This window comes from Ambystoma mexicanum, chromosome 11 (assembly GCF_040938575.1).
Source record: "Ambystoma mexicanum isolate Mex_15411 chromosome 11, UKY_AmexF1_1, whole genome shotgun sequence".
Taxonomy (NCBI): Eukaryota; Metazoa; Chordata; class Amphibia; order Caudata; family Ambystomatidae; genus Ambystoma; species Ambystoma mexicanum.
The window spans coordinates 701,240,735-701,262,395 of NC_090934.1; the positions used below are offsets into that span (position 1 = coordinate 701,240,735).

General features: G+C 44.2%; 1 protein-coding gene across 2 annotated transcripts in view; it reads right to left on the bottom strand.

Annotated features, from left to right (window-relative positions):
• The window catches only part of LOC138503670 (solute carrier family 13 member 1-like), a 989,022-nt gene extending 971,852 nt beyond the window's left edge, over nucleotides 1-17,170 (bottom strand). For both annotated transcript variants that reach the window (XM_069623570.1, XM_069623569.1), the window contains exon 1: nucleotides 17,037-17,170. The gene's annotated coding sequence lies outside the window, so the exon portion shown is untranslated. The remainder of the gene's footprint in view (nucleotides 1-17,036) is intronic.
• Between the last annotated feature and the right edge of the window lie 4,491 nt (nucleotides 17,171-21,661).

Here is a 21,661-nt window from a genome sequence, read left to right on the forward strand (position 1 = left end):
GCTCAACACACTCACCTGGTCTCAGACCTGTGAAGAAGAATACCTTACTATGCTTCCGGTGCACTCTCGCACCAAGAACATATGATCCGCTTTCAACAGTTACTTTGTCAATCAAGCTGAGAGTGCATCCGGAATAGACTCACCTGGGTTCTCGCAAGGGTGATCTTGAATATCATAGTATCTTACAATTGACTGTTTACACCTCCTGTAGGTGTGTTATTTTCCCTCACGTGAACTGTGACCTATAAGCGTGCTGATCATATATTATGCTCTGCACGCTTGACATGTGCGTATGTTGTAAACCTCTGCCAATAAATAAAATAAAAACAAAAATGTTTTAAAAAAGTTCTTGGAGCTTTGTTTTTATTAGTGATGCTTGGATTCTGTGTGATTAAGATAATAATCTTGCAGTGCAAGAAGACAGCAAAGAAAGCCATAGGGATGAAGATCATGATCGATGTTGAACCAGGATGGAAGCCTAAAGACTTGACTGATGAAGAGATCAGAGACTTTATAAATCTAGCATCCATCCACCTGAGGGAACGAAGTTCTTAAATCCAAAGGACCACAGAAAGTATGTGGGAAGATGGATCTAATGCAGTCCAAGTGCACAATGCACGCTCATGACATGGAACAAGGATGAACATGTGAAAACAGCTGGATGCTTGAAGGGAGTCTTAAAAATATGGATCCGTAAGAAGCACTTTAGACCAGGATGTCTAGGAACAGAAGACGATGTGAGAGTGGTCGATAAATGGCCCAGAGGGGGAAGTGTAGAGGAGGAGCTAAGTATCCTTACTCCACCTATATATATTACCTGAGAAGTATGAACCAAAGTATGTGACATATACTACACCAATCAGTGCAACGACTCTGTGCAGTACCCATAAGAATACCTATACCCAAGATAATATGGGAAGTAAAGTATCCATTAAGGAAACCATACCTACATCCAAGACAATGTGATGGTCATTTGAATGTGATTCCTGATGAAACAAACAAACTGAATGACCAGGATGAATGGTGACGTCATACGAAACTGAATCGACTCCATATATAAAAGATAAGACCAGAGAGGCAGACGATTTATGAAGAATGAAGAAGTACTAAGGATAAGTGACATCTTGAGATCAAGATCAAGAGATTTATGTCATAAGCATGATGAAGATACTTAGTTAGTTTAAATGTGTACAGATGCAATGCAACGCAAGCAGCAAAGCAATCATGAAGCTAGCCCAATGCTTATAGTAAATAGATTGCGGCACGGGCCAACATATACATATATACCTCATCGATAAATATGGATTGAATAAAGAATGAATGTTCCACTACATATATAGCAGCCTTGAACAATGAGCAAGACCTTTTTATTCACTGTCGCAGTTACAAAAGCAATTGAATTAAACCAGAATAGATTCAGCTAAGGAGTTGGATGAGCCAAAGAGCCAATGTCTTATCAGAACTGGAATTGGCTGACGTTAGATAAGCTGTTCAGGAAGGTCAAGTGAAAACAAAAGACGTCAGAGGACCAGTGAAGAATAAAATCAAATACACAGAAAGGCTCAAATTGTGGTGTCCAGTCACGTGATGGAAGAAAGTTGGACGCATGAGGAGGTCACATCTACGCACGGAAGCCAGACAGTACCCATACTCCTTAAAAAATCTCAGAGAACAGTACATACTCAAGGGCAACTTCAAACACTAATTGCCACTGAACCATTGAAGTGATGGAGTGTTTTTTTTAATTGGTGGGAAGCTGGTACCAAGACAAGCTCACCTGCACCTGGTTGTTCAGTCTGCATGCTGCTCACGTAAGTGGAAAGTTATTGACGGGGGTTAGAAGCCAACCAATTGTAGAGGACCACATAGTTGGGGGGTCCTATAGTTTGTGTAACCAATGAGACGTCGTACATTTAGTGACGTTCATAGTGGCCGTTTTGAAGGGAGGGCTCAGTTGCCCCACCTGATGTATCCAATTATTTCTCTCTGTTACTCTATACAGATATAACACCTATGTTTAGTTATTTAATTAGAGACAATCACGCTTTCTGATAGGTTTTAGAAGTTTGCCACCTGGATGACGTTGGTAATGACGCAGGTCTACATGTCGGTAGTGACACATTTGGTCTATAAAAATGTTTTTTCTTAAAAGTGTTGAGAGTTGAGTATCGGGCGATTACTGATGTTCGTTGTAATCCCTGTTTTAGTTACTTGCATTAAAACAGACAAACATTTGCCAAACTATTTGTGTCATCTGAATTATTGATGTTTGATTATAATCTGCATCCCCATCTATCTCCAGGGTATTGCTACTCATCTTAAAGGGCTGGAAATCCCCAGCTCAGGGGTGTCCCCAGAAATATGAACAAATATGGGCTAAATGGGTAGAGTTGGCGGGGGGTGGAGGACACATGGGGAAGGAGGAGGGGAAAAGGAGCAGAGACTACGGGGCAACTCTAGGAACTGGGTGGGACAAGTGGGTGAAGGGAATGGTCAGGCGTTAATGGGTGAGAGTAGCAGGAAGAGTGAGGAAGAATTTCTGAAAGGGAGCGCATTGGATGACTTTTCACATTTGTAGATTATGTTTATGGTTTTGTTGTAAGAGCACAAAATACAATTAAAATGGTTTTTAAAAAATCACAGAAGGTCACAGACTTGCAGGACAAAAGAACCCTCCTAATTCTTAAATTGGGGAAACTGGCACTGTTTAACGCCCTACCCAACCGAGGCATGGAAGATGAATATGACACAGCCAAAACAGTCCTGACCAACAAATTCAAACCACAACTAAACCCTGATTTAGAACGCTTTCAAATGAGTCAGGCACGCAGGTGACCTAATGAGATTGGGAGAAACCTGAAAACACTATTTCTGCAGTGAGCGCCCAGAGCAATGGGCAGGAGAAGACACTGCCAGTACTGTAACAACAAGAATCCTGCAAATGGTGCACAGCACTGAGGATCGCCTGTAAAAAGTGTGGTAAACTGAACCATTATGCATATGTCTGTCTCAGCTCAAATTCACGCAGTTCTCGGTACTACCAGTAAATAGGAACACTGACAATCGCCGAGATAGTAGGAACGGCAACACACATCCCAGCAAGTACAGCGCAAAGTCGTATCAATGACGAGACAGGGGACGAGCGCATGCAGTAGTGGCCGAAGATGGACTGGACGACAGCGCTGATGGCGCGCAATCCGAAGAAGCATCATCCCCTGAACAAGCGCCACAGTAACGGAAGACAAGAGGAGAGAGGGTACCCCTAATATTGGCCATCAAGCCATGTCACAGGAAAAGAAAGCCCGGGAAACGCACACAGCCAGCATGCATGAGCTCAGCAGACAGCACCCCAACAAAAATGATGATCGACACCAGTGCCACCGTCAACGTGATGCCATTAACGTGCTATGAGTGACTATCCCCACACCCATTGCTGCAACACAAGCCAGTTCAAATGTATGTATACAGATGCAAAAGCCTTTACCGGTGAAGGGTTTGTTCAAATCGGAGCTGGCGTACAATGGAGATAAGTGCAACACCTGAATCTGTGCAATGGATGCTGGCATTGAAATAGTGCTCAGCTGCAAAATAGTGGAACGCCTAAAGCGGATACATTTTGCGCTTAGTGTACATACTCGAGAGATAGAACACCTGATGGAGAACCACTCCAGACTATTCAAAGGGATCAGTTGCCGCAATAATCGCACTGTCAAGCTACACATTGACCCAACAGTGGAGCCTCGAGCAGTGAGGCACAGGAGAATCCCATTCCACATGAGAGCAGCCATGGAGACTAAATTAAACAAACTAGAGGATCTTAACATTATTGAGAAAACAGGTCCCATGCCATGGGTATTGCCTATGGTAGTAACCGCCAAACCCATGCAGCCGCAAGCAGTCCACATATGCATAGACATGCGACTACCTAAAGTGCCAATCGTCAGAGAACAACAAATTACCCCCAACATAGATGAGCTCATTATGGATTTAACAGGAGCGTACATTTTTAACAAGCTAAATCTGAGATCTGGGTACCACCAGAACAAGCTCGCAAGAGAATCAAGATAAATTACAACATTTTCCTCACACCTAGGCTTGCTGAGGTATCGGCAGCTCAATTTCGGAATTTCCTCCGCTGCGGAAGTGTTTCAACATGAAATTAGGATGGTGTTTCAGGATCTACCTGGTGTAACAAACGTGAGCAATGACATCCTTGTCTATGAGAAGAATGAAAGTGAACACAACACCCAGCTGGTTGCAACTGTACAATGCCAAAAAGACTCTGGGCTAACTTTACACGCTGAAAAATATGAATTCTGAAAAAAGAGCTACGTTTTTTCAGATATGTATTTAATGAGAAGGGTGGATCCCTGGACCCAACCAAAGTAGCAGATATTAAAAGTGCCAAAGCGCCCACCTACGAGACAGAAGTCGTCAGCTTCTTTGGAATGGCCACATATTGTGGTAGATTCATTCCTGACCTAGCCACAACTGTAGCCCGCTGAGAGAACTCACTAAGTGAAACGCCATCTGGGAGTGAGGAGAACAACAAGAGTCTACATTGCAAACATCAAGGACTCCCTGATTTTCTCTGAATTAATATCTTAAAACTAACATTTTAATCATCAGAGGTAGGTCTAGAATTATATCACGTTATACTTTGAAAATCGACCACAATCCTGTTGAGGTGGTTGAAACTTATACATATCTCGGTGTCCCAATTAAATCACATCTTTCATGTGACTATTATGCCAACACTGTTGTCCCTAAAGTCCTAAGGAAATGGTTGGTTATGAAGTAATTCATTGGCAAAAAGGGCAGGTACAATGTTGAGGGACTCGTTAACATTTACAAGATGAGCATCGTGCCAGTAATCTTATATGGTCTTGTGGAGCTCTCTAAACAAAAAATGAGGTGGATCGACAGATTAGAGAGCACACTTCTGCATTCAATATTGGGAGTTCTTCATCAGTCCCAGTTGAAGCACTAAGATTGGAACTTGGGCTATTATCCTTGAGATCCTTCTGGCTGTTGCAATGTTGTAATTGTGTTTTTTTTTTGTGTATCAGAAAAACCTTTAGAAATTCATGTCAAAATCACAATAAAATACAAAAAGGATCAATAACAATTTACAATTGATAAAAACAAATTCAAATGTGCATTTATACAAAGTAAATCAAAAGGAAACGATTTTGTTTTAAAAAAAAACGATCAAGTACCATTAACATAACATCAAAATGTAAGATTCTCAATTCATTCTACTCTACATAAATCTAGATTGGTAGAATGGGTGATCGAGTTGTGCCACTTCTCATTACAAAGAGGATCTCCCGTACAATTGCTACAAAACCAATTCAGCTTATCAAAGCATGCAACACCTCCAATGCAATGTAATTTGTTGGATCTTAATTTATTTCAGAATTCATTATGTTTAAGGATTCTTCAATTTTATACAAGAGTTTAATTAATGCCAAGAGCAGTCGACTACTGTCTCCCCTTATGCATCTTGCCCAAAAGGATTGTCTCGCTAATAAGTTAGCTTCTGGGTAATACATGCCCAGCAATTTAGATATTTCATGTTCAAAATAAGGAAAATACAGTACTAAAGGCCTCATCACGAGTTGGGCGGTAGGCCCGGCGCTATTAGCGCAGGGGCTATTAACGCTACCGCCAAACCCCCCAGCGCTAATAGTGCCGGATCACGGGTTTGGCAGAACGGTTGGTTCCCATTCCCCATTGGGCCCATTCGGGAATTCCTCATTCCCCATTGGGCCCAATGGGGAATTTTCGCGCTATTACTGCTATAATTGGCATATTTGTGGCAGATTTGCCCCAGCTCAGAGCTGGGGGGAAATCAGCCAAGGCCATGATCTGGCAGACCCTTAAATTCGGTGGTAATAGCACTACCACCGCATTTAAGGGTTACCGCCAAACTCATGATGAGGCCCAAAGTGTTTAAGAGTTTCTTGCTGATCCATGTGTAGACAGAATCGACAAGTGTCCTTTACAATAGGAGTAGATCATTTATGCCAGTGTTGAGAATGTTCAAGAGTGGCAAATTGATTTAATTTAAATCGTAAACAAGTTATTCTTGCTTTTTCGCAGGGAAACCTCAATATGTAAGGTGACCAGGAGGCTCGTTTTCTTGGAAATTATGCATATACTACATAGGTTTTATAACTATTATTAGTTTTGATAGTTTTTGTCCAGTCTAAGTCATAAAGTTTCTTTTTAACATTAGATAAACCCTGTGTGAGGTCTTCAACAGTATCACTGATGTTAACAAGAATTTGTTTCATTTGGGCTTCAAACAAGGCAAGTGATAATGGGTTGATGTCTTTCAAAAGCCCATTAAGATCTTGATAGAGGGAGTTGTGAGGGGGATGTAGCATTTTTGCTTATACATTTAAATCAACTGAACGAAGAGCCAACGACATTACTGAATATAGACAAACAGGATTGTAAGGATACAAAAAAAATCCTGCCTTCAATCCACACAAAAATGTCATCTTGCCCTTCTGTTCCTACCTCCTCTGACATCCGAAAGCTGCTATCATCTCCAGGTCCTGCTATTCCTACCTCTATTAAGAATTCTCCTAAACTGACATTAATTGCGAACTCTAAACAATATCAACTATCGCAATTTTATCTTATTACTTGTAATAAAGAAATTAGGGTTGTTAAACCAGGATGTAAAGATGTCGCAATGTTGAATAACTCAACAAAATCTAAGACATTAAGTCAACTCCCTACTCAAGGAAGTTCCAAAGAAGGTCCCCAGGTAATGTCCATGGGTATGCCAGTCGTGGATTCCCAACTAGTGACATCCAAGGCAGTCAATTGTGTGTCTGATCGACTGCACCCTCAGCACCCACAAGATGTTGCCTCTACCAATGCTGTCGAGGTTGGCAATCTTTTGCCAATACGGGTTATAGACAAACAACTTGATTCAAACACTTCTATCGCCCCTGCCGCAAAATTCTCCTTCGAACTTACTGGTTTCTCATCCTGACAGTAATACCCATGGAATTGAGGTTGCTATGGATGAGCCAAACATTCTAGGATGGACAAGTGATCCAGAAAAAAATGGCAGACAAAAAATAAATCGTTCATTCTTATTTAACACCTCTAGACTTTTAGTCCTCAACTTCAAACACTGCATTCAGATGACATTGAGTGGATTAAATTTTCGAATCACAACAATTATCGTATGATATGTGGTCAACACTTGCATATTATCACTAAACTATTATGGATCATCAAGCAGACTTCTTATTATGAGGACCATCTCTTCGCATATTCCAATCTATGGAAGAAGCAAATTAATTCTTAGCTGTGCAAGTTCCTGTAATGGGGATAAATGGCAAAGGTTCCTGCATGAAGCAGGATGACTCGCACTCTAATGTTGATGTAATAGCTCAGTTGTCTTCATTGGGACAGCCACAAATTTTACTTGGCTTGCACCATTGTTAACCACTATTTCTGAACTGACGAAAGCTAACAAGCAAGCGTAGCCATGTACCACTTAAAATTGTATCGTGGAATTGCTGTGGTTTTGCAAATTTAAAACTATGGCTTAGTTCATTTTCTAGTGTAGAGACACCCGCCGTACTTATTATTCAAGAGACTATGAATACTAAGCCCTTTGGCGTAGATGGCTATACCACTTACTGCCAACCAGCCCCCCAGGGTGTGGCTGGCAGACCTTCAGGAGGACTGGCGATTCTAGTAAACAATAAAGTTAATGCTCAATCTACACTGACCTCATGTATGGATGACATATTGTCAATTGAGTATAATGCTATAATGCTATAATGCTAAGCCCTGAGGACCAAAGGGCTGTGGACTTCACTGTTTGGCGAGTGGCGCAGGGCGCCGGGTCACTGTGAACCGGCTCGATGGATCCAGTTACACCAGCCTCGAGGACAAGAGCCCAAGTCAAACGCTTGGCAACATATGAGGACCACCCTGTCAAGCGGGCCCGACAACAACAGGTGAGCCAATACTATTCATGTGGCTCAATATTAGAAACCTGTGAGGATATGACAGCTGGGCTCGTAGAAGAGGTTTTTGAAGACTCCCCGGGCGTGACATTAATAGCCAATGAGTGCCTACACTCATCTACTATCTCCGCTTCTTTACCTCCGCCCCCGCCTCCTGAGCTTACCAAACCCGCTGAGATGATGTCTCGGACGAGCATCGTTGATTACACGACGGGTAATGAGTTGATGGATAACATTCTGGGCGATGCGCTTGCTCCTTCGCCCTCCATGGCAGCCCCGCAGGCGCAGCCTGGAGACGGTGAGGGGTGCACGGGCTTCGCAGAGTCGCCACGTGAGGGTGCCGTGGTGGACAGGGCGTCTCCTACGGTAGCGCCGACTCCGGCCTCGAGCGACGACGCAGGTGGGCGTGGCTGCATTGTGACGGATGCGGCCGCGAGTGATGACGGCACAGACGCGGAGGCTCGGCAACGTCAGCTGGACTTGGAAGAGGCATGGCTGGATAGCAGACTGACCGTCCTTGCTGACACGGTTGATCCTCCATCCGCGGTCTTTCCTGACATACAGAAAGTTGGCATGACTAAAGGGATAAAAGTAACCAAAGCAAGTATGAAGTCTGGGAGACAGAATGATGCATCCACGCACTTGCACTCGCATGGTACGCCACAAGCTGGGCAAGGCGTGGTCATGAATGCTCCATCAACATCACAAACAGTTCCTGCTATCCCCTTAGATCCAATGGATCCCTATTTGCCTTTACTTGCACCAAACATACTTCCTCAAAGTGAATGTAACCTAGATGCGGCAAGTGATAATGCAAAATGTACCGATAGAAGAAACTCGTTGGAGGTGGTTTCTGCAGTCTTGCAAAATTTGATCGATGTAAATAAATCACGTTCATGCAAACTGACGGCCATGGCTACCCCAGATCCAAATGTGTCACAAAATGTTTCCCAGAGTAGTCATTGTAGATCCATGACGAATGTTAACAGAGATATATGGGGACCTGGTAATTATAAAAAATTAAGAATTGGATCCTCTGAGGAGTCAGCACTATCATCAGAGGAAAAGGTGGTACACTCCCAGAAAAGATTGCCCTGTCAATCTACTAAAGATCATGAGTTTGAGAGACAACAGCAATTATATCAACCACAGCTAAGTCAAGACTCAAATAGCGACAAGCTAGACGAGCCTAGGCCAAGAGATTCATCGTCTGTGGCGGGTCCATTCCCAAAAATAAGAGAACGCGTTCGGCTCTCACGATCTGCACGCGATGCGCAGCACATTTCTGGTGGAGGATCGGTAGCTCCGTGTGTACATGTACCATCGAACGACTTACTAATGGCCCTGACATCAGCGATGGCAATCTCCCTGACACCTTTTACTAAATTGTATGAATCATTAAACGAAAATGTGAAGGATGTTACAACACTGCTGGCGCTCGTGAATTCAAAACTCGTTCATTTAGAGTTAATGCACAGAGGCCAGGAGTCAAAACAAGAGGAGATAAACCAAAATCTACTGGCAGGTATGAAAGCTGCTAATGAAGCCAAACGGAACGATAGGATTGATAAAAAACTGTTTGCGGAGGTTGCAAAAGAAGCGTTGGCGCTATTCCACAAACCAAACACACACCTAAAAGGAGAGGAGATGGGCAGAGCAAGTAACATGGCTCACGTGGACATGAATGAGCAGTCTACTCTTCTCACACTTCCATTCACTATAGCAACGTCCACAGAGCATATCGGTCAGCAAACGCCATCACTCCATATGAAAGATCAGTCCCCTCAAACCAACTTGAACCCGACAAGCCGGCAAATGGAATCAATTGACTTGACAAAAGGTTCAACTATCGATGCCGCTTTTCATGAGGCAACGGGTGAAGAAAATTCGAGGAACTTCAGTGAAGAATCTGAAAAAGGTGAAGACCAGCTGTGCTCACTGGAATGCTCGTTCAATTCAGCGTTTATGCAAACTAAAAATGTATCAAACCCCGCCTTGCATGACTGTCAACAAGCATCTGGCTCGCTGCTTACACAGCAGGCGGTGGCTGACGATTCAGGTCTGAATGAAGCGGCTGTGGACACGACAAAGCCTGCAGGCCTATTCCCCATTTTTGGAGGTATATTGGTCGAAGCCCAAAACAAAATCAATGGGGAAGTAAGAAAAAAAAATCCATCACAAGCGAAAAAGGAAAAGAACATGCCTGCTCGTAAGAAGTCGAAACAAAAGGGAGCCAGAAAATTTCTTCGCAACATCAACATGTTCCAACTGGTAGATAAAGCGATTACATCCAGTCTAAAATTAGCAGACACAATCAAGGCGAATAAACAAGTGGAGGGAGATTTGACAGGAATTATTACGCCACTTTCCGAGGCTGCACAAGATGAATCCGAGCTGGACGATCAGGAGTTACTGGAATTATCAGTTTACGAGGACCCGATTCAAGAAGTCCCTGAGCTAATACCTCCTGGTGTGCCGTGTGATCACAAAGCAGTTACTTCGCCTTCAAACTCAGGAAGGAATAGTGAGCTCAGGATGCCAGTGGTAGGCACTGCTAATTCTCACGACCTGCTGCCGGGAAATCAACAAGCGCCACCGAAAAACATAACTTCGGAGTCCCGTGACAGGGTATGTGTGATAGTTTTACCCGTAGGTGAGGCTGTTGAGGGGGAGCAAGGGCCTAAGAGCCCGGAGTTTGTCACCTTACAAGAAAAACGAGAGCGGCTGGCGAGAAGCGCGGCGGCAAAGAGTCAAAACGTTGGTGGCACAGGTGTGCCTCCGCTGATAAGAATAAATGCTGTAAAAGGAAAAAGTGAGATGGCCGAGGCAGTGGTGGTTGATGATTTACCTAGATCACGGAAAACCGAGAAACAGCAGCCTGAGGTGAAGGAGATCAAACTGAAAGACAGGAACGGACATGAATCAGCCCAACCGGTAAAGCTAAGCCCTGCAATCAAATTGATGTTGGAGAGGTTGGAATGTGGTGAAAAATTAATTTTGAATCGAACAAATGTGCTAAGGCTGCTTCATCATGTGCCTAGGCTACGATCCTTGTGTTCTAAAGATCTGCGTATTATTGAATTTCCGGAGGAGCTACGCACGGATAAGGTGATCCTTCATATAAATTCCAATATAATCGCAAATGTAATTTTGGAGTCAGATGAGGAACTACTGTCTCTAGGTTTCGACACTTATAAATTAACAGATCCTGTAAGGTGCAAAACAGTAGTGATGAAAGACAGAATCGCCCAAGATCAGTTAACACAAAAAGGTAACTCAGGAGACAAAGAAAGTTTAATTAGAGCTGAATCCAGAGAACAAATCATGCAAGAGCAACTGGTCGAGAATGAGCTGGCGCCCAAAGAGGGGTCATCAGTTTCGGCGCGAAGAAGTGTAAGCACTGGCAAAAAAGAAGCGACTGAGAGAACAAGTCCAATGGCGAAAATTAAAATCACCATAAACAACGGTGGCTGTGCAGATATGACTACTCCGATAATGATAAATAGCCCTGCGAACAGAGATACGACGCAGGACTGGAAGTGGTTGGCCTCGGCGTTGAATGTTAATACTCGCAGCTAACGCCTAAAGGACAGCACGGTGCACCTATGTTCTTTTGCCTCATGGAACACGTAAGGGTTCTTACATCTGCTAAAAAATGACTGGATGCATGATTTACAATTGATTTGCCTGCAAGAAACGTGGTTGAGTGAAATGCCGGTGTCTTCTTATTTTGAGTGTGCTCTGAACCCCGCTATCAAGGAAGAAAAGGGACGACCCATGTCTGGTCTCTTAACGATGATCAAACGATCATCAGGCTACCGGTTATTAAATTCATCTAATGTCACGCCTTACATTCAAGTATGTGAGATTGGCAAAAGCAACGCAATACGACAAGTGGGGGAGGCGATCCATATAATTAATCTATACTGGAACCATTACCGATCTGGAACACACTCGTTTATCGACCAGGTGACATCAATAATCGACAATTTATTGGAGTCAAACAAAGGGGGCTGCTTCTTAGTTTGTGGCGACTTAAATGTTGATATCTGCAAGCCACAGAATGCAACTAAGAGACAACTCGCGAATACCTGGTTAGAAGAACTCAATGTAAGAGGTCTATCAATGCTAAACGGATGTACACAAGGTGACATACCAGCTCAGCCTACGTGGCGGCGTGAATGTCAATTTTCGACCATTGACTATATTTTCGCTTCGGATATCATGCAGTCGCGGGCAAAATCCTTGAAAATCCGTACCATGAGCAACAGCGACCATGATTTGTTGGAATTAACATTCCAAGACTCAAAAGAGGAACAAAATCAAAAATGGAGATCAAAAGTTCTGGTGGAATCAAATCGTCTCCGGGTGAGATTGGATGAAAGTGACGTGGCCAACATATGCGCCCAATTTAGATCAACTTCTGAAGAGATTGAATACGTGTCCATTCTGTCCCAATTCAAAGCTAAATACATCGGGATGAAAAACTGCTCTTTCCAGAAGAAACATCGCTTCGACCTGTTGGTGATGCAGCGCAAAAGACTGATGAGGGCTGAAATACGGAAAAACAAGCAAGGGTCAGTCCACGATATAACAGCAAAAAAATCGGATAACTAAACAATCCTATAAAAACTGGATAAAAAGTCACAAATGTATATTACTTCAGCAAGACGCGGAGGCAATGTTGAAGATCCTAATTACTAAGAACAGTAGAGAGTTCTGGCGATCTATTAATCAAATGGAAGCACCGCAAGAAGCTTTGCAATCATGCCTGATATCTGAATCTGAGTGGGTGCAGCATTTTTCTGCTTTATACCACAAACATTTAGTTCCTACTATTTCAAGCCATAATTCAGTACCATGGGATCTATACTTTGCGAAGGATGAGATCCGAGAGGTTATCATGAGAGCTAAAAATTCCAGAGCACCAGGCCCTGATGGCCTGTCGAATTTCATGATTAAACAGTGCCCTGATCTCTGGACTGATTTTTGTTTCGACCTTTTTGGAAGAATTAATACACAAAAACAAGTACCAAATTCATGGAAAATTGGGATTATAGTCCCCATATTCAAAAAAGGAGACAGATTATCACCAAAAAACTACCGACCTGTGGCGCTGCTGGATGTCCTGGGCAAGATTTATGCATCGTTGCTGGAAACCAAATTGCTCAAATGGGCTACAACAGTAAAGAGAGTTGACGAAAGACAAGCGGGATTCGTAAAACTGGTCGGATGCTCATTGAACCTGCTGGTCCTAAACCTACTGAAGATGGAAGCCCTCCGACTAAACACGAAGGTGTACCTGGCTTTCGTCGATTTCTCTAGCACTTTCGACATGATTGATCGCGAGAAGCTTTGGCAGAAACTGGAGGTGTGGGGTTGTCCAGTGGGTCTCTTAGCGGCGATTAAAGAGCTTCACACAGATACCTCCATTACAATTCGCCTAGACCAATCAGGCTCCTTGTCGGCACTAATCAAGACTCATAGGGGTGTAAAACAGGGATGTCCGTTGGCAGCAGCACTTTTTAGTCTCTTCATCTCTGATATCGGTGAGGCTATCCATTCCGTGAGAGCGTTTCCACCCAAGCTCAATGCTTCACGGATAAGTTGGCTGCTGTATGCCGACGATTTAGTAATTTTAGACTTAACCCCGATTGGCCTTAGTACAAAGTTATGTAAGCTCGAACAACCTCAAGATCAACGCAGCAAAGACGGAAATACTGGTGGTTGGGAACTTAAGAACGACTCAACCTGCAAATGCGAAAAAGTATGTGTGGAAACTAGATCAAGTACCGCTAAAGGTTTCAAAAAGTGTGAAGTATCTAGGTATGATACTGAATTCTAGTATCTGTGATGAGTCCTGGATAGTAGAATCCAAGAGGAAATGTGGACAGCTAGCTTGTCAGGGTATTGTGATACACAGAAAATGTGGACGTTTTTCGTTGCACCCCCTGCGTAACTTTTATGAACAGAAAGCGGTACCTATTCTGATTTACAGTGCGGAAAATGCGTTTGGATGTTCGTCAAAGCATTGGGCATCCTTGGAGCACATGTTCTGGATGAAAGCGTTAAGTTTACCGATTGGGATATCGACTGCTTGTATGAGATACGAACTTGCGTTAATATCACTGCATGCTCGAGTCAGCTGGAATCAGCTAACCTTATTTCGGAAATCCAGAATAGAGGAAGGAATCTTGCAATTCAAGATATTACATCAGGCTTCAGCAAAAGGGTGCGACATTCTATCTCAGTGGGTGAAACGTTGCGAAGATCTGTTGGCACTATACAACATCAGCATCGAAATGCTTCTAGCAAATCCAACCGCAGCAAAGGAGAAGCTCTGGCGTGCCGACTGGATTGCCACATGTAGTGAGCGAAACAATGCTAGCGCCATGAAAGACTCTCCGGTCGAAGCAAGAGCCTTCAATGTCCCTCAAAAGTACTTGAATTGCTTTCCAAATTCGAAAGCAAGAAGACTGTATATGTTATTCCGGTTAAATGCCTTCAAAACAAAGGAGAGGACCAGTCATTGGCCATGTAATGTTGGTGCTAATTCCACCTGTCGCCTTTGCGAAAAAGATGTGGAGTCACTTAAGCATCTTGTGCTTCTCTGTCCAGCACTAAAAGACAGAAGATCAATTCACATGAGCCGGTGGTACAACGTCCATCAGTCCATATGTGCGGAGGAATCATGGCAGATGATGTGTAATGGTCTGGATATGAAATTAATATTGTCCCTGACTTCCTTCTTGGCTGTAATTGAAGAGAGACTAAATGCGCTTGATAGGCTGTGAGCGAAAGAGGTTGAGTAAAGCCATGCTCGACTCAGTGATCTTAGGTGTTATCTGAGTAGACTGGCATAAGAGATCACAGGAAGGAATTAGGATAATGTTGGAATCATGATTTCGTTTAAATTGTTGTGTTAAATGTTTGCCTTATGTGTTTGTTTGTAATATTTTAAAGGTTTGACCTAAAAACCAACAAAATAAAAAAATAAAAAAAAAAATGTATAATTTCATCATCCTTAGAGATGTTACATACATTTTTTGTGTTACAATGGTGTCCTTGCACTTTATTATTTGGTTAATTTTTCGTTTTTTTCCCCCTTTAAAGTTTGCTTTTTTTGCTTTGTTTTTGCGTTTAATAGCTCTAGCATGAGCACGCTTTAGTTTACGTGAATATAACTGCGCAGTTATGTCATGGGACTCATTCGTAATGACAGGCTCATTTGCATCTAGTGCGTAATCTTTAGCTTTTTCAAGCTGCTCAATTATCTCTGTGAGTGGCGATGGACTATTAGGCGCATCTTTCTGTACCTCAACCGCCACACCGATGTCATAAAACTGTGAAGTAGTTTGCTTAAAATCGCCATACGGTACAGACCTTTGCGATATTAAATATCTAAATACGTCATCCAGTTTAGCAGCATTTAGATTCACAGCTTCAAGCAAGGTTACCGGTGATAAGTCACCCACCAATGAACTTTTTAGATCACCACCTGGCGCTACTTGCGCGTAAGATCTCAACAGTGATGGGTTTGCGTGAATTTACTGACTCTAGAATGTGGAGTGGACACTTGGAGTTGTTCAATAAGTGTATCTAGGGTAACTAGCTTCTGAGCCTGGAAGTTTTCATGGGCAAGCATGAAACCTTCCAGTCTATTTAATTTACTAGTAATGTCCATAATAGAGAAGTTAATATTATCAAGTTCTATGTGTCTTCTCATGCCCTTTGTCGAGCAGATTAAGAATCCGGGTTATCAAAGGAAAGGTTGAACTCTCAGAGTTGTTAATCTCACAAGAACGAGGATTACAGTAGTGTGGTAAAGGGGCATTATGATCAGAGTCATTAGGCAGAGGACCAGTGGCCACAGCTTTGGGTAACCCATATGTGTGTTCGTATGCTTTGAGTCCATTCTTGGATAGAGGGGTCATACTGGGAGAAGTGGGAGAGCTCGTGGAAGGACGCTCAGTCATGGTAGCATGAGACTTACCATGACATTTGTTGTGACACCACCATTTTCCCCATAAAAGTTATGCAGGCATATTTCTTCAACTTCTGAAGGCACCAACGAGGCAGGCGACAAGAGGTGTTACTGGGGGGGGGGTTGGGGGGGGCTCAGGGGGCTATAGCCCTGGGTCTTATGGTTGTAGCCCCGGATATAAGCTCAGGGGCTACAACCAAAAGGGTATAGGTAGCCCCGAGTCCCGACAGTCCCAACATTAGCTTAGCCCCTGATCTTTTCCAGACCTAACAACCCCCCTGCAGGAGACAAAGATCCTAAGGAGAGACTCTAAAGCACCTGCCCCATTCCGCCTGAAGTGTAGGTGCCAAGATCGAAACATCTGACACGATTGTTAAACTGCTCTTCCTGGCATGAGTGAGAGGTTATTCTCCCAGAACTATTCACAGCCATAAAAACATTTAATGCTGCGAGCCGAGTTTCTCCTCACTATGTCGGGGAGGCACAAAAGGTTGAGCATGAATATGTGCCAGTATTGGGTTCCACTGTGTGTCATTTCTATCATTTGGTTCAACTGCAAGAGATTGTTGGCTATAAAGAGTGGTGTCAGAATCCATGACACGTTCATTCATCATTACTTGCTGTGAGAAATCAATACCTGTGTCATCACTAGATTCATGAAATTGGATGGGTGCTGTTATGTTCATTCGTGATTGCACCGTTCTATCAGACAAACCCTTCCCGCTACGCAAGCTTCTAACCATATTTTGTAAGTACTAACGATTCCACACTGCGTGGAAAAATACAATATCAGTGCTTTACAACTGACACAACACGCTTTGCGTGCTTTACAAATTGCCCGGGATTGACTCAGGTGTATTAACTCGGATCACCATTTGCCGTCCACGGGGAAATACAAGTGAAGGTAAGCGCTAAATGTTTTCAGTAACCTATTCGCACATTAACGTGTGCACTATGGTATAATGAAGTTAATGCTTGCATAAGGTACTCAGTATACAATGTAGTTATCACTACAACAGTTCTCTTGTTATTATTAAAACGTTAAATACCTTCGATGATGTTGGATACCTGATCGTGACTTGACCACACGATAGAATTAAAGTTCACTCTAAGGTTAGAGGAACAGCGTGACGTGCGTGCCATTAACGCTGCAAACGCCGTAAACGAAAGGCTAAGTTTGCACTCGCCCCAACAGCCTCACATCCTCTCACGCCTGTCAGGCACTTCCGGACACTTCACACGGGCGCGCGCTCCCTGGCTTTAATAGGAAATGCTTATCAGGGGGGCGTGGCTTATAATAAAAGGAAAAATAATACATTTATAGACCCTATAAGCAGTTAGGATTACAGCTTTAAGTTGTATTTTAATGTTATCCCTAGAACATCATTTACTACCCATCTTTCCCCTTATGACCACATAGTGGCAAGTGGTCCAAGTCTTCAGTAAATTGGATTCAGTGTTGTGGGAGCTGCTCTGGACCACCGGGCAGCCCCCATACTCATGTCGGGGCACCGGACGGGACACACTGGTGTGGCACTCATGCCGCGGACTCATGGTGGGGGTCACCTCAACCGCTCCAGAGCATCAGAGCTCCTCACGTGGCCGGCGGCACCCGGCGCACAGCGGCCTCGGCTCTGGGGGGCACCCAGGCCGGGGCCATCTCACTGGCCATGGTCACATGGCGTGGGGATCACCCCTGGATGGCGTTGCCCGGCAGGGGCGCCATCCGGACGGCGTTGCCCGGCAGGGGCACCGTCCTCGAGCTGGGCCCTGTCCTTGGGCCCAGCGAACACGGTGCAGCACCAGCATGGTGCTCGCCAAAGAACGACACCGGAGCCTCAGGATGGAGTGACTGCCGAGCCGGAAGCGGTTCGGTACTTTTATTATGTTGGTCACCCATGACAACATCCTGGGAGCTACCATGCTCCCAGGAGGGGCACTATGCAACACCACTCCATTTTTTAATAACAACAAAACCAAAACCTATGCCACTATGCACTACTGTTCCTATAACCACTCTACTAATTGTTCACCACTTTATTAACCTGGGTGAGTGGTTCTACTATAACAGAATACCTCTCAGAGGTACTGGCACCATGTTACATTGCCCACCACTACGGCCATTTTGCACTAGTCCGTCTCTGCAGGCCCAGAGTGTTCACAGAGGACGTTGGTGACGGCGCCCATCTTCTGCACTTTTGTATCTGGACACCGTCTGTGTCCTCACTCGCGTTCACCAGAGTCAAAGAGGGGTCGGCAAAGCCGCACCTGGGGAGGCCCAGGTGCCACATCGGCCAAGTCCACAGTCTTTGGTGGGGGGCACCACTGATGAAGAGCCAGTACCCGGGCGGCATGCCCCTCATTACACTTCCTCTCCCTCATGGCAGAGGGTGGTAGGGAAACACTGGTGGTAAGGTGCCTGAGCTGCAGGCCCATGAGGACGCACACATCACCAACACTTGCTGCCCCCCATTCCTTTACTTCCTGCTTGCTCTGTGGGCTGCTGGCAAGATGACCCCAGTGCAATGCTATGAGCGTGGCCCTCTTCCTTGTTGCTGCCAGACCACAGGGCCTTCTGCCCTCCCTCCAGGCCCTGCCCCGGGCGATTGCCCGCTGTGTTGGCGACCTTGCCCAAGGCCTGCTGCACAAAGGCCATTTGAAGGTCCATGGCGGGCAGAAGCACTTGAGAATCTCACTGCCGCGGCCTGATGTGGGGGCCATGCTCCCAACTAGTGGGACTGCTGCAGCATATTCTTCTTTTCCCCATCCGTGGACCCAGGTGGTCATGAGCCCACCTTGTTGGTCGTTCCCCGGGGGAGAGTAGCGGCACACGCTGCCAAGTCCCGCTTTCCTGTTCTTTGTCCTTGCGGGTACGATGCCGCTCTTCAAGTCGGCAGCCTGTGGGTGGAGGAGGGGCAGCTCCTGTTGAGTGTGGCATGAGCCGGGGCAGCGCAGTTCTTTTTTTTTTTTCGTGGGATGCAGCACACGCTCGGGCCGTGTCAGCTGTTTTACGGCCCCGGGCTTCCCCTTGCCGCTTGTTTCCTGCAGGGGGGGCATTAATTTGTAAGCCAGCACATTGCTATCAATATCTTCAGAACCATTTTTGGGAACCACAATAATTTCTACGTTGCATGACGCGGTACTCTGGCTTTTTATCACTAGAATCACACAGGAACTTCTTCTCACCAGGTGAACTATGCCAGGATTCTATGTTGGTGAACCGTGATAACTATGGTTTAATATGGACCTACCAGTATCATCTGGAATGCACATGAACTCCACAATATCTTGTGCTTTCGTAACAGATTGTTTTAACGGGGGCTCTCCAGTCCCTGTTTTAAATCAATGATTTGGTACACCATCCCCAATTACTTAACTTTATTTTATATATCTTACATGATTTTTTCCTGAATCTCTGATCGACACTGAATCAACTGTTTGCCCCACCTTCAACCTGAACTGTGGTATGATATTTTGATCATTACATGCATTTATTTGATTGTATATGCACTTTGTACACGATTGATTTATGGTACTCCTGTATTTTATTTGTATTCACTTTGTTCTGCACTGTGATTTTATTTATGAATTGATAAGGATTTCCGCTGTATATCACTTTGTACATACTTTTATGGAATTATTCAGCCTTGAATACGACCAGCGTGTCAAAACATGTGTCGGCTGTTCGCAACTGAATTAAAGTCATCATTTATTTCTCATACTTGAGTGACTCTAACCACTTCCTTACTGGTGCTGAGCGCATCACCATCCCTTACCCCCAATTTTGTATTCGTTTCTCCCAACAGCGGTGTATAGGTTGGTGGGATCTGAGTGATTGCTGCTAGCACACATCTTATTACCTCATGCTACCTTTGATAGAATTTAAGGGTGATCATTAGCGCACAGATTACTAGTTTCGAATCCACCAGTCAACCCTATTAGTTTTGAGAGAACTAGCGCTCTGGCTAAAGTAATACAGTTAGTTGTCGAGAGCAAAGGTTTGCAGGCGTGGATAAGCTTGCATGTGTATGCTGTCGCTGACGCAGTAGCATTAGCTTGCCTGTGTAAGTTCAAAGCTGAGTCTAGATGGAAACCCAAGGTTTTTATGTCTTTGGCTACTTCAATGTCTATTCCATTGATGTTAAATAATTGAAACTGGTTACTGAGTTTGTTGAGTTTGGCTGGAGCTCAAATGAGCAGGAGTAAAGTTTTGTCATCATTCAGACAGAGGCCATGTGAGGCCATCCAGGTCTGGATGAAGAAATAGACTTTATTCAGTAGGGCCGAGTCAGTCTCATAATCACCCGTTATGAGTATGAGGATCTGAGTGTCATCTGCATAGTTAGTGGAGGTGACACCCAGATTGTCAAGGTCATCAAACAACGGCTTTGTGAAAATGTTGTACATCGTAGGCGATACACATGAGCCTTGCGGGACTCCACAGGTTGATGGTGTGAGCTCCGCTGATGCAGAAGGCGAGAAGACTCTTATGGACGGTTGTCTAAAAAGTATTGAATCCAGGCCGTCGCTTCTGGAGAAAAATGGGCAGCTGTCGATAGATGTTTGCATAGCACTTCATGGTACACTAAGTCAAACACAGCAGACGGGTCTAATAGAAGGAGGAGAGCCAATTTTCCTTTATCCTTTAAGAGATCTATTTGGTTTATCAGATTGACCAAGGCAGTTTCCGTGCCATGTTTAGGCTGAAAGCCAGATTGGCGGAGTCCCAACAGATTGTTAGTCTCTACGTAAATTTGAATCTGAATGTAGGCCGCTTTATCAATAATTTTTAACAGAAATGGGACCGTAGTTATTGGTCTGTAATTTGTTGGGATATTTAGGTCCAGAGTTGGTTTCTTTAATAATGGAAGGACCCAGGCGTTCTTGAGATTGTTGGGAACCGAGCAAGAATTGAATGACGTGTTGATTAAGGTTGTGATAAAGGGGGCTAGGTCCCTAGCCGCTCCTTTGATAATGGAAGCCAGACAGGTGTCACCCTGTCATCTGGATGGTTTGAGGGAGGTTATGATGTTCTCCACCTCCCAGGTAGAGACAGGTGAACATTTGAATTGAATAGGTGGTTTGATAGGGTCTGGCAGAGTTGCCTGTGGAAGGGGTGAGAGTTGGTAGTTTTGTTTTTTGGGTTGAATTTTTATCCTGTAGAAGGGATATTTTATTAGACAATGTAGATTGAATATTAGTGCACCAGGTCTTGTGCTTGATGCCGGTATCAGTTGGGGGAGTGGGATACTCAAGTTCTCTCAGGATGACAAAGAGCTCTCTTGTACTCGTACTTGCTTTGTTGATCCTATCATTATAGGTATCACGTTTAGTTTGGATAATCTTTGATTTGTATTTTGCTGAAGTTTTGGCAAGATTATCCTTGTGTAGTACTGAAGGATTATTTTTCCACCTGAGTCTGGCTTTCCTTTTTTCTACTCATAAGGCTTTGAGATTCGGGGTGAACCATGAGTTGAGGAGAGCTTTGGGTTTACCTTTGCACAATTTAAACGGTGCAATATTATCGATGGTTTGATTAATTGTGGAATTGTATAAATCCACTAGGGCTGCCAGGTCGGTACATGCCGGCCTAGGAGCAGTGATGGGATGGAGGAGCGGTAGGAGATTGTCCACAGTAACGTTCCATTTATTTCTAGTGAGTAGAGGAGGTGCC